Raw genomic sequence first — 18,135 nt, forward strand, 5'->3', positions numbered from 1 at the left:
AATTTCATCTGTTTTATCCTTACCTTTGAGTTCATGTTCATTGAAAGATTTATCTGGCTTTATATATTACTGCCTTTCAGCCATCAATTTACAGATGCTACTAGGATTCCATCCTGACTCCCCTGAACATACAACCTCACTAATGTGCCTCAAAGTCTCACCTCTCCAGAGCCCTACTCCACTAGGGAAAGACAGAAACAGGCTGGGCTTTCGATCAACCTGCCAACTATGTTCAGCAGAGAAGCAATTACAGAAGTCAGACCTCCCATCTTCTATACCTCATAAAGAACTTTGGTCCCTAATCCCAGAGGGATAAAGAATAAGGAAGCTTCTAGTGGAGGGGGTGGGAAGTGAAACTCTGGTGGTGGGAAATGTTTGGAACTGTATCCCTGTTATCTTGCAGTTTCTTATCACTATTAAATCACTAGGAAAAATTAATAAAAAAAACTATGTGAGCAGCCTTTTGTTTCTAAAACTGAATTTGGTTCTGCTATTTTGCTTCTCCTTGCCAAAACGAGGAGCATCTGGACATTCCTCTTACTTTAAATCAGTCCCCATCAGGTACCCAGTAAATGAATAGAGGCTGCAGGTTAGAAGGAATGCCAGCAATGCAGATCACATTCTGATAACTGGCAGCTGTGAAGGGATATAGCCAGATCACTGCCTAGCAAAGTGGCAGCCACAGGAAATATAGGCTGCCCCTTCCTCAGGGTCAAAACAGCTTGGCAGTTCATATCTGGAATCACAGGAATAAGACAAATTCCATTGTCCTGCTTAGCAACTGCTCACCAAGGCAAATCAACTCCCTCACACTTATTTCCCTCCATAGAGCTGAATTAACATGACCAGTTAGGAGGGAAGATTGGACTCAAGGAGACATTGAGAAAAGAATCAGTTGACCTCCTAGGCCATTCTGTTGCCAGGTTTCAAATTCAGAATTTCATAGTCTACTAAGTCTGATAATACAAGAAGCAGCATATTTTTTCCCTTCTAAGTATTTCAAGACAATCTCAATCCATTCTCCAGAGAATACACAGACTCCGGCAATTGGAGTTCTAATCTTACCCTCTGGCCCTCGTCTGCTATCTGAATTGCTTAGTTTCTATTAGAATCTGTTTTCACCATGAATGAGAACCCACTGTTGTGAGTTTCTGAGGTTAAAAAGACCATGCTTTGCTTAGTTTGGGTCTGTTTTGTATTTTTTTTTTCGGGGGGGGGGAGTATACGTATAAAAAAATCTACATTTGTTTTTCAAAGATGTCACTATGAGAACAAATATAAGGATAGTCAAACATGTTTCAACCACAATGAAAGCTCAAGGAAGAGAAAAAGAAAGGCTCTTTGTTTATGTAGAAAGGACATTTAAAATATTAGTCACATTAAACTGTCTATTCAAGCACTGTAAATGGCATCTTCCTTTGTAACAAGGAAATAAAATCCTCAGGAGGCCTTTTTAAAAAATTTTTTTATTTAAGAAAGGATTAATGAACAAAAACATAAGGTAGGAGGGGTACAACTCCACACAATTCCCACCACCCAATCCCCATAACCCACCCCCTCCCATGATAGCTTTCCCATTCTCTAGCCCTCTGGGAGCATGGACCCAGGGTCATTGAGGGTTGCAGAAGGTAGAAGGTCTGGCTTCTGTAATTGCTTCCCCGCTGAACATGGGCGTTGACTGGTCAGTCCATACTCCCAGTTTGCCTCTCTCTTTCCCTAGTAAGGTGTGTCTCTGGGGAAGCTGAGCTCCAGGACACATTGGTGGGGTCTTCAATCAGAGAAGCCTGGCCAGCATCCTGGTGGCATCTGGAACCTGGTGATTGAAAAGAGAGTTAACATATGAAGCCAAACAATTTGTTGAGCAATCATGGATCCCAAGCTTGGAATAGTGGAGAGGAAGTGTTAGGGAGGTACTCACTGCAAACTCTAGTGTACTTCTGCTTTCAGGTATATATTTTGCAGTAGTTTATGGATACGTGTGAACATAAGCTCTCTCTCACAGAAACTGGTGTATATCTAGGTTATGGGACTTTGTTAGAAATTGAACTACCTGAAATGAAATTAGAGTGTACTATAAAAGCAAAGGTCTCACCCGAGTAATGAAGCTGAAGGGTTGTCATTCCACACGTGAAGTCTCTGGATACAGTCTGAGGTGAAGCATGTTGAGGTGGCAATCGTTGCGTTGGTTAGGTTGTGATCAGCGGATGCAATATTATTTGGTTTGGACTGGGAGATGCATATGGGAAAGTGGGCCCTATCCAAGGGTTCCAGGACTGGGGGAAGTAGGGGCTCTATAGTGGAGATGTGAGGTTCCTGCTGTCTTAGGGTTCAAAAAGACAATCGATAGTTAATATTATCATCACATTATTTGTTAATTGGGTTAACTTTGAAAAGTCCCTTTGTTATGGTTTTCTGTACAGTATCCAGTATCTTGTATATAGCTGTGCTATTGGATGCTTCTAATCTACTTGATAAAGATGAGTATGGGATGATCCCACTCATCAACAGAAGCTGACTAAGAAGATCTGAAAGGGAAACTAAAAGCAGGACCTGATCAAATTGTAAGTAGGGCACCAAAGTAAAAACCCAGTGGTGAGGGGTAGACATGCAGCTTCCTGGGCCAGTGGGGGGTGGGAGTGGGCGGGAGGGATGGGTCACAGTCCTTTGGTGGTGGGAATGGTGTTTATGTACACTCCTAGCAAAATGTAGACATATAAATCAGTAGTTAATTAATATGAGAGGGGGAAATCAATTGTATGTCTCAAAGTTTCTCAAAAGACAAACTGAATCTTTTTAATATATAGGCTATGTATTTGATATGCGGACTCTTTCAAACGCCTAGGAGCCCTTTTTTAAGGAATGATTTTAAACAAAGCAGCATTCACTTTCTTCTTAAATTCAACCAGTAGATGGCAGCATTCTGGACTGAGGGACGCATGAAACAAACAAAAAAAATCTGATTTCCAGAAAAAAGAAGCTGACTCACCAGAGTGTTTTTCTTGTGTATAGAATGTCTTTTCAAATAATAATAAAAATGAGTATGGTAATTTGTTAATAATTATGAAATGATCAAAATATAATTTCAATAGCTAAAAGCACCTAATTATCTTAGTTTCCTCAATTTTTTATTTAAGCTGTATAAAATGTTTTTTAAACCAATTAATAGTTTTACCAATAGCATTCTATTTAAAATCCAAAGTGATTTTTAAACACTCCATCCTCAACCAAGGTCCTCAGAGCACAGGGTTTCAAGTGGAGGCTCTGCCCAGCTTGCTGAGACACTAACTTTTTTTTACCACTGAGATATTATTATAATGCCTTTTCCCCCCTATGGTTGGCAGATTTTAATTTAGAAGTAATCAGCTATTTTTGACTGAAATGCCAAGGAGATTGGAGGTTATTACTGATCACTGGCAGTGACTCAACTATGAGGCAATTATGTCTCTTGACATAGTTGATAATGGGACTGATGTAGAAGCTGAAATATAGTTACTTTTTCACTCTCTACCTCCTGAAGCTGAAACCCCAGGCATGTTAAAGTAAAGTCTCAAATGACTTTCTGCCAATAAATAAAGTATAGTCTACATCCCAGACTGTGAATCAGAGACTAGCAGCCCTTAACATTGCATCTATCTATTGCTAAGTCACTCTCCAGCAAACACTGCAGTGTTCTATGGTTGCTAATGTTATCTAAAGAACATCTACATTACTCTGGGGCTCCTGAATTAGGAATGACTGTGGTATTTTCATGATATGACACCTAAATGCATCTTTTCAGAACATACACACACATACACACACACACAACACACACACACACGACTGGGTGGTGTTAGCTCACTCAGTAGAGTTACCATATGTGAAGTTCACATACAAGTCCTGTATCCCACTGGCATGGAGAAGCTTCATGAGTGTGGAGCTGTGGAGCAGTCAGAAAGTGTCTTTCCTTCTCTCTTTCCCTATCTATTTGTCTCTGTCTCGCCCTCTACTAAATGGAAAAAAAAAAGACCTCCAGGAATGTTGAACTCATTGTTTAAGTGATAACTCCAGTGACAAAAATTGGTAAATACATATATTCTACAAGTATATGGAATTGAGAAAATATGCAAGCTCTTTTCACCAAATCACATCAATTAAGATAATTGATTTATATAAAAATACTCATGCCACAAACTTTTCAGAACTACTTTGAATGGAGGAGATGAGACACTTGATTTTTATGGGAAATGGAAACACTGTTCTCCTCCTAAGGCTGGAGTTCCTTTCCATCTGCAAAATGGACAGAAAGAAGACAGAAAGTCTTTGTGAGCAGGAAGCGAAGACAGAGTCAGATGCTTGGATCCTGTGGAGTCAGGTGTCTTGGGCTCCTGATGTCTGCAAACTGAGTTGACAGTGAGTCAATGTGTGAAAAAAATGGGAGGAATTCTAAATCCCCCTAAACATAAAAAACTAAATATCCTAAGGAAAAGAATAAAGAAATAAAGGCTGCCATTCTTACAGCTTTCTTTGTGTGACTAGCAGTCCCACTTAGCCTGGAAAGTATTTAGCTAGATTAATATTGTTAATAATAACTAGAAAAATAAAGAAGGCATGCCTTAAAAGACAAAATAAACAAGGAAATGAAACCTTCTGAGGAAGGAAACCTTTGAAATTGGATATTTTAAATTCACACCCAGCAGTTGAGGATGTCTGCTGCCTGACTAGATCTGAAGGCAAAACCAGAAAACTCCAGATTATCATATGTGATGTTCATCTCTGAGTGTCAGTGTTGGGTGTTTTTCATCACACCTGAAGGCCAGCCAGGGAAGACAAACTATGTGGGACTGTACAGAGGCATTTCTTTCTAAGAGTTGTAGAATATTGAGATGAATAACACATGTAGAGATTAAAATAGGGGTCCTAATCTGGATTTAGAGGATTAACTTCCATACAAGATTTTGGAAAGGCATGTGCAGGTGATAGAATTTCTGAAAATCTGGGAGATGGTAGGATATAATTGATTCTTTCAAAACCTCCTGAAATATCTATCCCTGCTTCTCTTCAAGTAAAATACTAAGTAATACAAATTCACATTAAAGTAAAAATTAAAAACATATCCATTTATTGGATATAATAGAGAAAAGTATGAGAGGAGAGGGTGATAGGAGGGAGAGAGAGGCAAAGAGACCCCTGCAGCACTACTTCACCACTTGTGACGCTTCCCCTAGCAAGTAGGTACCAGGGGCTTGAACCAGGGCCCTTGTACACTATAATGTGAGCACTGAATTAGGTGCACCACCTCTAACCCCAATAATTTTTTAAAATCTGTGTTTAATGATGTAACACTACACAGCTCAGTTTGTTAGTAACAGCCTTAGTAAAGAAGACAGTTATGTCCTTCAGTTGCAGTGGCATCCCTATTTAAAGTCCTGTATCACTCATGTGACCACTAGTTGCCATATTGAATGTACAACACAGATACAAAACATCTCTCTCGGCAGACTGGGAGTATGGATCAACCAGTCAACGCCTATGCCCATGTTCAGCGGGGAAGCAATTACAGAAGCCAGACCTTCCACCTTCTGCAACCCACAATGACCTTGGGTCCATACTCCCAGAGGGATAAAGAATGGGAAAGCTATCAGGGGAGGGGATGGGATATAGAGATCTGGTGGTGGGAATAGTGTGGAGTTGTACCCCTCCTATCCTATGGTTTTGTTAATGTCTCCTTTTTCAAATAAATAAATAAATATAATAAGAAAGCTATCAGGGGAGGGGATGGGATATGAAGTTCTGGTGGTGGGAACTGTGTGAAGTTGTACCCCTCTTATCCTATGGTTTTGTTAATATTTCCTTTTTTAAATAAATAAAAAATTAAAAAATTAAATAAAGAAAGGTCATGATAACTCTAAAATGGATAAGTAGAAAAAAAATCTCTCTCTCCCTCCCTCTCTCCTTCTTTAGCCAGAGCATGGATCAGCTCTAGCTTATGGTGGTGGGTGTCTTTGGAGCCTCAGGTAAGACACAAAACATTTCAAGCACAGATAAAGTTCTTTTCTCAGATTTCTATGCAGGCAAAGTTTGTTTTTTTTAAATTTTTTTCCTGAAGGCACTTTGTTTGCATACTATGTTGATTAGTTACTGAGAGGAGACTCTGAGATTTAAGAATTTCTTTTTTTTTTTAATATTTATTTTATTTATTTATTCCCTTTTGTTGCCCTTGTTGTTTTATTGTTGTAGTTATTATTGTTGTTGTCGTTGTTGGATAGGACAGAGAGAAATTGAGAGAGGAGGGGAAGACAGAAAGGAGGAGAGAAAGACAGCTGCAGACCTGCTTCACCACCTGTGAAGCGACTCCCCTGCAGGTGGGGAGCCGGGGTTCGAACCGGGATCCTTATGACGGTCCTTGTGCTTTGCTCCACCTGCGCTTAACCCACTGCGCTACAGCCCGACTCCCGATTTAAGAATTTCTTAAAGCAATTTCAACACCACAGTTTACCTTTGTGGAGGAACAGCGTTCTATGGGCAAACTTGAAAGATGTGGACCTGGAAGGAAAATAGCTAATGTTGTGTACAATGCCTTATTCACCTGTCTTTCCCCATTCTCAGTTCAGCTTAAGTATCCATGTGCAAAGGTCAGTGAAAGGGTATGAGAGGGTCCGGGTGGTGGCACACCTGGTTGAGCACACATGTTACAATGCACCTGCAAGTGGCAAAGTAGTCCTGCAAGTGTCTCTTTCTCTCTCCCTCTCTATCTCACCTTACCCTCTCAATTTCTGGATAAAGACAATAAAAATTTTTAAAAATAAGAAAGAATGAGATAAATACACATAGGATATGAATTATCTGTTTTTTTTTTTTTTCCTCCCCACGAAGATTATTATTGGGGCATAATGTCTGCACAAGGGGTCCCTTCAGCCATGCTTTTCTTTTCTTTTTTTTCCTTTCTTTTTACTTGATATAACAAAGACAGACTGAGAAAGAGAGACACCTGCAGCACTGTTTTCCTGCTTTTTAAAATTTCCCCCTGCAGACGGGAAGCAGAGACTTGAGCCTTGGTGTTTTGTGCATGGTAACATGTAAGCTCTACCAAGTGAGTCATTACTCATCTCTAGGGTTTTTCTGTGAACGATTTTTATTGTTTCTGATTTAACATTGGTTTATAAAACTCTAAGATTCAGAGTTATTGTTTCTGTGTGTGTGTGTGTGTGTGTGTGTGTGTGTGTGTGTGTGTGTGCGCACGCGCACACACACGTGCGCACACATTTAACTCCTGGTAACTTCCACTGGAGTTCTGCTCCCCTAATCCCTCCCCTTTGATAATCACTATAGTTTTTATAATCTAAGAGGCTGTCTGATCACTATTTATTTTGAAAGGTCCTCTGCTTCAATTATCTGTACCCCACATATGAACAAAACCATATTGACATTGTCTTTTACCGTTTTCCTTATTTCATTTAATATGACCATCTCCAATCCCAGCAATTTTGTCCCCACAGATACAGTACCATCTTTTTTAAATGGCAGAGTAGTATTTTATAGAATATATACACTACAATTTCTTTATCCAGTTGTTTATTGGGGAGCTACCGACTCTTTAGGTTGCTAGAGCAGTTGCATTCTCTAATGGGGCTATCAATTTAGTCACCTCTTTATATACCCAAGTACATGCCACTTTTTATCTTCTACATTTAGATTAACCTTTTTAATGTCCAATGTTAAATGTTGCTTTGCTTTTTATGAAGCAGAAAACATCCTTAAAATATGTATTTTCCTGAATAATTACTGAACTTGCAGAACTAGCTTTGCTTGGAATCTGTTAAGTATTTCAGTATATTTCACAGCATTGGTTGGAAAGAAGCCCACAGTCTCCAAAAGCCATCTATCTTCATAATATTGTAGTTTGGACAAGTTGTAATAAAAATCTGATTCTTTAAAAACAACTTAACTTTTCTTGCTAATGACATATCTCACCAAAAGGACAGACCATTTCAAGATCTTTAGAGACATCTATACATATAACAGCCATTGCTGTCATGCAGCAAATGAACTAGAATTTACTGAACTCTTCTTTACACCTTTCTAAAACATTTCCTGGATTATATATAGTCATTGTGTCTGAATATCTGAGCTTTATCTGAAGAAGCAATCACCTTTAAAATTTCCCTACAGTCACTATTTATTGTGTAAAAATAAATAACAACAACAAAATATTCTTGGTATCATTATATAATTAAGTTCCTAATATTATCTTCCCCCCAGGAAGATTCTAAATAAGCTTAAGGCATTATTGTGGAGGTGTGGCAAAGAAAGGAATTGTCAAAAAGTGTGAGAGCAGGTGTTACACAAAGCATCCCTATGTTTTGTTTAGAATATCTAGTCTCCTCTTTACACATATTGCTGCACTATTATATATTGTAATTCACTACAGAAAACAAACAAACAAACAGAAACAGTAAAGCCCAGGAACATTTCCACTAAGGTTTCTGCTTATAGTAAATTTATATTTTGTGGAAATGCCTCCCTTCTAAAATATGAGGTTCAGTGGAACTCCTTTAACATATATTTCTTTCCTGACTTGGTTTTCACAGCATTTCTTATGAGACACAAATCACACATGTGTGATGTAGTGAAATGATGTAGCTTTGGTCAGTGATTGTGGATGGACAGGCGGAGTGCCTGAGAAAATATGTCAATAGTCAGCAGGAAAAGTTTGGGAAAGGTTGCAGTATATTAGAATAGACAAGGTAAGAAATAGTCACCAAGGGAAGTGATAGACAGCTGGTAAAGGAAATATAGTGTTTGAAAATACAGTGCATTTATAGAATTTTACTTGGATTCATAGAAAATGCAAGTAAAATAATGGAATGAAATATTTTAAGTACTGAGGGAAAAAGTTTTAACCTAAAATATTATAGACTACAAGACATCCTACAACAATGAAAGCAAATAATGATTTTCCCAAGTAAAAGTAGCTAATAAAAATAACAGGATGAACAAAATTACACAACAAAAAGTATTCAAAATCTTAAGTCTAGAGAAAAAGGGACATTATAAATACAATATATTAAATAATAAAGAAATATTGTGAAAGCTTCAAATATACAATATCAATTTTATACAGAAAACTGTGGATGAAGAAATATTATCTAACTCATTCTATCAACAAATATCCTCAAATCCCAAGAATCAATTAAGAAGAACAAAAATGATAGAAAAACATTCCTCATGCATAAATCATATGTTGAACACAATGTCACCAAATTAATCTCAGTGAAGTATAAAATTCATGTCAGTGGGTTTACCTGGAATGCTGTATTGGCTTATTATTTGGAAGCCAACCAGTCCAAACCACCATATTAAAAGAATGAAGGTGAAAAATTTGCCACAAATGCAGAAAAAAACATAAAAAAATTCATTCTCCATTCATGATTAAAAATTAAAATCCTGAGCATAAGAAAAGCAAAGGGCACTTCTTCAATCTAAAAAAAAATGCTTCTATAAGCAAACTCTTCCAAACAGTAGGAAATTTTAAGAGAGTGAAAAGTTCAGAATCTACAGCCATATCTGTCTGATCCCTAAACTGAGGCCTTTTTGGGTAAAGTTTCCTTTTATTCTTATTTGTCAAAAAAGTATAAAGAGAGAAATAAAATGAAAACTCAAATCTTTAGATGGTCAACTAACTTATAATAAACAAGCAAGGTGGCTGGTTTTGGAAAAGAACCTTCAGGAAGAAGTATTGCTGCATGGTGAGTGCAGAATCTGCTACCTAGACTCTGACTTGTGGGATTCTAATACTACTGAAGTAAACTAGAAAGGACTAGTTCCCAAGTTCTTGTTTGCTAACTCAGATTTCAAATACTTGCTTTATATAATGTCGTAAATGCAGGTTGGTACAATCTAGCTGAAGCAGATAGTACTTCAGATGGAAATATAGTCCCTGCTAGCACAAGCATGCCTCTGTTGAATAGTTTTGCAATGTATATATGTGACTATAGCCAGCCAATAAACAGCAGTAGCTGGTAACTGAAACTAAGACCAAAAAATTGTACCGCACAGTGCTGTTCACAAAATTGAAGAATTTCCTTCATTATCTAAATCTCAAATAAGTTTGCCAAGAAGCTGTCTGACTTGGATAATCACAAAAAAGTGGAAAATGGAATAAGACCTATAGGAAATCAGAAAATGTTTATCTGCTGTATTTCCCCATTCATATTTCTGACTTCTTTCATCAACCAAGTGAATCAGTGATTTTATTTCTGTACATGCTCTTATTAATAGAAAAATAAGAGTTTCCCTGGCCCTTTAAGTAGAGGCTGAATAAATATTTAAAATTCATTTGAAATGGTACCAAACGATTAGTCTGGAGACACCCACATGTCTAGGTTCAGACTGCCTATGTTTATATAGTCTTTATTTTTATCCTTTTCATCATGAACTCAAGAGAAAAGGCAAGGAAGTCCTCTAAGATTATGATTCTCTGAGAGAAAATGAAGAATGTAGTCTTGAACCGCATTTGAAGAAAACCACAGACCATTTTGAATTGGACATGTTGATGGTAAAATGAGTATGAAATGTAGATTTGTTAAAGAAATTCTGATGCTAGGGTGGGCAATGGCAAAAAAGGAAAAACTTGCATTGGAAGTGAATTTTGAAGGATAGATAGAATTGGGGCCAAAGGGGCCAGGTGATGGCAGACTCTTAAGAGTGCACATATTACAATGTGTAACACCCAGGTTCATATCTTAAGTCCCCACCAGTAGTGGGTAAGTTTTAGAAACAGTAAATCAGTGATGCCTGTGTATTTCTTCTGGTATATCATCCCCCTTCCCTCTCAATTTTCTTTTCTCTATCAAATAAATAAATATTAAACGACATAACTGAAAACTTAGAGTTGAATTATCAGAGAATGGAAGAAAGTCACAAAAGAATTCAGTATCCTGTTCTATTTCTCCCTTTTAACTTCTCTTTATCATATCAACAAGTTTCTATAACTCAGTTCCTCTTAGCTTCATAAATGTTTTTTGAGAGCACACAGCACAAATTAGAATGTGCACAAATGGAAACACTCTTGAAGAAGATGGTGACTAAGAAACAACAGTTGGCATTGAGCTCCAAACAGAAGCAGCTTACAACCTGGAATTCTCTGGATAGAGTAGGATACTGGGTGGTCTGTAGGAGGTGAAAAATGGGTGGTCAGGGTGACACCAAAGAGTCCTATAACCCACCCTTGGGCTGGAAAACAGAGGCCAAAAGGATGAAGAAAGGAAAATCTTTGATTATTTCTGAACTCACCCCTACCCCTACTCCAGAAACAGCCCCCAGGGGCTAGACAGCCTCTCCTAGCAGGCTTCCTGCTGAGTGATTTTCTTTACCAAGGTTCCTGGCTCACCAGGGGTGTCACTCCAAGCCTTTTACTTTTTGTTTTCCTTTTCTTTCTTTCTTTTTTTTTTTAGGTGGCTGGAGCTCTATTTGAATGACAAAATACCTGACCAATTAGAGCTCTAGCCCTGTCTGGGAAAGTGTACCTGGAGGGTTTTTTGTTTTGTTTTGTTTTTTGGCTACTTCTTATAATTGGCTGTCTTTGCTCAGGCTAATTGCAGCCAATCAGGAGCAGCCTAAGCAGCTCAAGTCAGTCCAAGCAGCAGACTGACTGTTAGGGTTTCTTACTCTATTTTATTTTATTATTATTACTATTATTATATACAAGTGTCTCTTTACCCTCCTCTTTCCTCAGGCTGACAAAAATTAACTGTTGTAGTTTTTTTAATTGATAGGTGACTGAGTGTTCTATCCATTGTGAGAGGAACCTGTTTATCTTTCCCTCTTCCCTCCACTTGCCTTTTTCTCTCCTTCTAGCTAAATAATAATTTTAAAAAAATCTCCTTTCACTGTTCTTTTTTATTTTTTTATTTTTTTCTCTTTTTCTTTTCTTCTTTTGCTTTCTGAATTCACTGGTACTCATTTGGGAATTATTTTGTGGAAGAAATCTGACTCAGAGTGGACTCTCTGTGTGTATGCATGTCTCCTTTTCTACTTCCCTTTCTCCTCTTGCTTTCCCTAGAATTTATAGTGGACAGTAGATTTGCAGAAATGTCTATTCTTGCCCTCCCTTTTTTCCTTGGTCTTTCTTTTTCTTTGGTTTGGTTGCTAATTTTTCTTGGGCTGGGGGTACTGTTTGACTAACTGGTATTGGTTGAACTGCATCAATCCTTCCTTCAGATGTTGTTGTTGTAATTTCTGAGGTTTGTGACTGCATTTGTGAAAGGGCTTTAGTATATCAAGGCTAGTACTCAAAACACAACAAATGGGGGGCAGAGCCAAGGTGACGACTTGGAGGCAGCTGCTGGCATGAGCTCAAACAAGCAGTGGTTTGTGACCTAGGATTCACTTGTTAGGGTGACTGGGTATCCTATCCATTGTGAGAGGAACTTGTTTCACTCTACCTCTTCCCTCCACTCTCCTCTCCTTTTCCCTCCTCCTAGCTAATTCAAAAAAATAAATAAATAAACTCTTTCCTTTCATTGCTTTTTTTTCTTGTTCTCATCTTCTTTTCTTCCTCCTTCTTTTACTTTCTGAATTCACTTATACTTGTTTGTGAATTATAATCTGACTCTGATTGGACTCACTGTGCGTGTCTCTCTTCTCTATTTCCATTTCTCCTCTTGCTATCTCTAGAATTTTCAGTGGACAGTAGATTTGGATAATTGTCTATTATTGCTTTCCCTTTACTCATTTCTCTTTCTTTTTCTTTTGTATTTGGTTGCTACTTTTTCTTGGACTGGAGGTGTTGTTTGGTTAAACTGCATCAATCATTGCTTCACTTACTATTGTTGTAATTTCTGAGGTTGGTGACTACATTTGTCATAAAGGTATTTAGTATAGCGTGACTTGTACCCAAAACACAACAACTGAAGTACGACAGAAGAGAAAAATAAAAATCACATCAATAAAAAAAATGGTTAAATCAAGAGCAAATAAAACTGCTACCACAATGAATCAAGACAAGAGCCCAGAAGAAACTCCAAATCAGTCAGAAGTAACCATAGATAAGAAAAGTAGGCAAGCAATAGTAAATCTAATAATCACAGATATGAAGACAACTATGGAGGAAAGAGTTATCAAAAATAGGGAAACACCAGATGAGACTCTCAAAGAAAATACTAGCTACCTTGAAGTAATTAGAAAACTGAATGCTGAAATAACTGAACTAAAAGGTCAATTAGCACAACAAGCTGATACTATAACTGAACTGATGAAAGAAGCTGAGGGAAGGGAAAGAAAGCTAACAGAAGTAGAAAACAGAATTATCCAGACAGAGGATGAGCTAGAGAAAACTAAGAAAGAGTTATAAGAGCTCAAAAAGAGATTGAGAGACACTGAAAACAACAACAGAGACATATGGGATGATGTCAAAAGAAGTAACATTCATATAATTGTCCTGCCAGAGGAAGAAAGAGAGAAATGGGAAGTAAACATTCTAGAGGAAATAATGAAAGAAAACTTCCCAGACCTAAACAACAGAAAAGACATTAGGATTCAAGAGGCCCAGAGAGTCCCAAACGGAATCAGACCAGACCTGAAGACATCAGGCACATCATAGTTACAATGAAAAGAAACAAGGATAAAGAAAGGATCCTGAAGGCTGCAAGAGAAAAACAAAAAGTCACATACAAGGGAAAACCCATAAGACTCTCAGCAGACTTCACTCAAACTCTAAAAGCCAGAACAGAATGGCAAGATATCTATAGATCCCTCAATAAAAAGGGGTTTTAACCAAGGAAAATATATCCTGCTAGACTTTCATTCAAACTAGATGTAGCCATCAAAACCTTCTCAGACAGACAACAGTTAATAGAGGCAATAATCACCATGACTGCCATGAAACAAGTTCTAAAAGACCTCTTATAAACAAGATCATAGTCATAACACATGCCATATATCAAAGCAAACAAAAAATTGTTGAATAATGGCACTATGATACATTCAATCCATGATATCAATAAATGTCAGTGGATTAAATTAACCCATTAAATTAACCCACTAAAAGGCATAGAATGGGAGGATGGAGAAGAAAACAGAACCCAAACATGCAACTTGCAAGAATCCCACCTGGCCTAACAAGACAAACACATACCTAGATGCCGGGATAGCCTGAGGGTACTTTTTCCCGAGCTAGTGCTCTCTGGCTTGGAGAGAACTCAACTGGAGCCGATCTAGGCTGCTGCGTGGGAGAGGGATCAGGAACTCGTGCCGCACTAACTTCCGCAGGAGATACACTCTGGAACTCTCGGAGCCGGAAAGCAATTTCCAAGTGTCTTTAATCAGAAGAGCAGCTGTTTTTATACTCTCCAAGTAGGGTGGAAACAGGATGTGATATAGAGAGGGTGGAGAGAAAAGTGACTGGTGAAAATCAAAGTGTGACAAGGAGGGGGCGGAACAGGCGAGAATCCTATCATTGAACCACCAATGCCCTGGAGGGAGTGCTTTATGTAAATGTAAAAGTGATTTATGTAAATAGACCAAAGCTTTGAATAGTATCAGTAAATCCCTATATAGGCATATGGTTAAGCAGAAGCCAGGGGGAGGTGGCATACTACCCAACATCTCCCCCTTTCTTTTTAACTATTTGCCATAGTATCAGGAGTGCAGGGCACTTTGTGAGGCAGGGAGACTGATAAGAGGCACACTTTTTTTGGGGTTCTACTGTCCCTCCTTGCTCAACCTCTCCGTGGAGAGAGAGACTAACAGGATTGACACACCCCTCAGGCTCAAGCCCTTCCAAGATCAACCATATCCTCACAATTCCCCAACATCTTCCTCTTACTTAATGGCCATATAGAACTGGGTCAATGTCTATAAAAGGCTTCATCTCTGTCAGGGGAATAGCAGTGTAGGGGTGAACAGAAACCTGTTGGGAAGAAAGCAGAATGATAGTGTGTAAGTGTCTTCAAAAAGAACTATCACAAGACAGGGAGGGATAAGTAAGAGTAGCAAGAGACAGAGTGAGCCTGATGGGTGGAAGAGTGGGGGCCTGAGAAGCCGAGGGGCTAGAGGGGTGATCTGGCATTGCAAAATCCCGAGTCAGCTGGCGGAAAGTTCTATGAACTGCTACAGTCATTCTTCAAGAAGTCCAGCAGTATAAAAGGAGTGTCCAGCAAGTTCTATAGAAGCATCAGTCCAATGTCAACGGCCAGGAAATAAATGCCACACGTCTATCTTGATGGAGGAGGACGGCCACTGGAACTTTTCTTCTCTGTAGAGAGTGACCTGGAACCGCCAAAACATGATGGGCCAAACAGAAGCAGGAAGAGCAGACACCAATGGGTGAGAGAAAGGCAGTAGGAAAGTCTTGTCCTTTGGAGTCTGTGAATCAGGTTCTCCAGATCGTGTCAGGTCACATCATGGGTTTCGGGGGATGGCTGTAATTGTGGGTGATGTCAGAGGTCAGGGGTCCAAGATGGATTTCTGGGGATTCTATATGAGCAGATGCTTCTTTATGCGAAGGCTTGTCATAGCTGTAGTCAATTACTTATGAAAAAACTTTGTAACAAATTAGAAGTTTACTACAATTGATAACTCAATTATTATAATTGGTTTAGGTATCTTTATAATTTCGTGTAAAGGTCATCTTATGTGACCTCATGTAGCAGTCTTTATATAGCAAAATTTTCATACCGAATTTAAGTCACATATATTGATTCTTAACTATTTTTACATTGGGTTTTTAAGCAAACTCAGATTACTAGAGTTAACACATTTTAGTGACAATTTTTTTTTTGGTACATTTACAATATCAGATTGATGCCAAATTTGTTGTGGATTAATTTCCACAAGATAGCTTACAGGACATTTTTGGGGGCCCTTCAAAAATGTCCTGTATAGAGGATTTGTATTTTAACTTAGGAGATGATGAATTGTCACATTGAATATTTAGAGTTTTACCTAAAACACTCAGTTACTTAAATGAATTGATTTTACCTCTTCTCGTAAAAATGTAGCTTTGAAGTTACAATTTAACTGTTAAGTTAATGTTTACCAAACTTGAAACACGCATATTAAACATATAGTTTATAACACACAGGAGAAGAAAAACTTGTAAATAAGACATATCATTTCAAATGTGAATTTAGATCTACTGTCATAGTTGAACCATCTTTACTCACACAATTTAAGACTAAACATTTCATATTGATATCAAGACTTAAAAAAGAAATCAAAAGGGGGAATGAACAATTTTTGGACTGTTTCTGGACGTCTCCAGAAACCATGGCTGCGTCCAGCCATTTGATATAAAGTCAGTTAACTTTCAGAGTACTCTGAGCACAATGGGTCATACAAAAATTTTGGTCACTCAACTCACTCAATTTTTTTTTCACTCACTCACTCAGAAAACACAACTGGCCAGTCATAGCATAAGACATTCATTCGGGGGGGGGGGGGTTCTGTGAATCAGATTTTTTTTTTTGATTCTGCCATGCTGTATTATGGATCCTGGGGTGCATCCCGTAGCCAGTCCTCTTGCAGCCAGTCTTCTTGCAGTGTTTCTTGTTCTTCAGGGATATCAGCGCCATCATGTGGGTATTGCCGGACATGGCGGGCAGGAACCCAAACAGGCTTGGAGTAATTTTGGGGAAAAATACATGCGAAACCCCTCCCCATAGTCAACAGGGGGTCAGGTCCTTTCCAAATTTTATCAAGTGGGTCTTTCCATTTGACTTTAATAGCTGGGAGGGTGGGTGGTGTTTGCCAATGAAGAATTATAGGAGGTTGGTCTGAGTTTTTGTAAATATTAAAGAGATTTAATGTAGTTAAGGCTTTTGCCAGCTGGATATTAGGGGGGTATATTTCCCCTTTTTCTTTATTTAATTGAGCCTTAAGAGTTTGATGGGCCCTCTCAACAATGCCTTGTCCCTGTGGATTATACGGAATGCCTGTAGCATGAGTAATGTTCCAGAGGGAACAAAAATCTTTAAATTGTTTGCTGGTAAAAGCAGGTCCATTATCCGTTTTAAGTTGAAGAGGTAAACCCATTACAACAAAACAGGAGAGCATATGGCTTATAAGCTTTTTTGAGTTTTCTCCAGTCTGAGCTGTAGCCCACATAAACTTAGAGAAGGTATCAATTGAGACGAACACATATTTTTGTTTGCCAAAGTTAGGTATGTGGGTAACATCAATTTGCCAAAGAGCGTTGGCTTTTAAACCTCGAGGATTAACCCCCAGAGTCTGAATAGCAGGTGTTTTGATTAGACCTGCACAGGAGGAACATGTAGCAAGAATACGTTTTAACTGTGGCAGAGGAATATCAGGAAATCGAGCTCGAAGACCTTTAAGATTAACATGGATTAGGGAATGAAAGTCAGCAGGATTAGAGACAGAGGCTAGGAGATTTCCTGTGGAGGCAAGGTGGTCGGCTGCAGCATTCCCTTCGGACAGGGGACCAGGAAGAGGGCTGTGGGAACGTAGGTGCTGAACATACAGTGGATGGGTTCGAGAACAGAGCATAGAGGCAATTTGAATTAAAAGAGGAGAAAGTGGGTTGTCATCAATTCTTACATAAGATCGAGCAAGCCATGGAAGTAAGTTAACAGTATAAACACTGTCAGAAAAAAGGTTGAAGGATTCTGGTACAGCTTTTAATGCAAGGAAAACAGCATAAAGTTCTTTGTACTGAGGGGAATTATCAGGAAGTTCAGTAAAGAGAGGTTTGGGGTATTGCTGGTCTGGATAATATATAAGGGCAGCAGCTCCCTTTTTCCCACCATCAGTGAACACTGTAGGAGCAGAGGGGATGGGATCTCGAGAGAAAAGTTTAGGTACTAGTAGAGGCAACAGAGGTAAAGAAGCTATCAAATTATTAGAGGGAAAATGATTATCTAATTGTCCTGGAAAACCCATTAAACTTATGGCAAAACGAGAATGGTGGCGTATGAGCCATTCTGTATCAGTAAGACCTGAACTGATCTGTTTCTTCCTTGGCGAACCATAAATGCTAAGGTATCAATCTCGGTAAGGAGTCTTGGAGCTCCGCCTACTGGCGTATGAAGCCATTCGAGAATGCCATGTTTCTGCCACAATGCCCCCACTACCGTGGGGGTGGAGTTAAAGATTAGAAGATTTACTGGAGAGGAGGGGGAGAACCGAACGAGGTGC

The sequence above is a fragment of the Erinaceus europaeus genome, chromosome 16, assembly GCF_950295315.1.
Source record: "Erinaceus europaeus chromosome 16, mEriEur2.1, whole genome shotgun sequence".
NCBI classification, from domain to species: Eukaryota; Metazoa; Chordata; class Mammalia; order Eulipotyphla; family Erinaceidae; genus Erinaceus; species Erinaceus europaeus.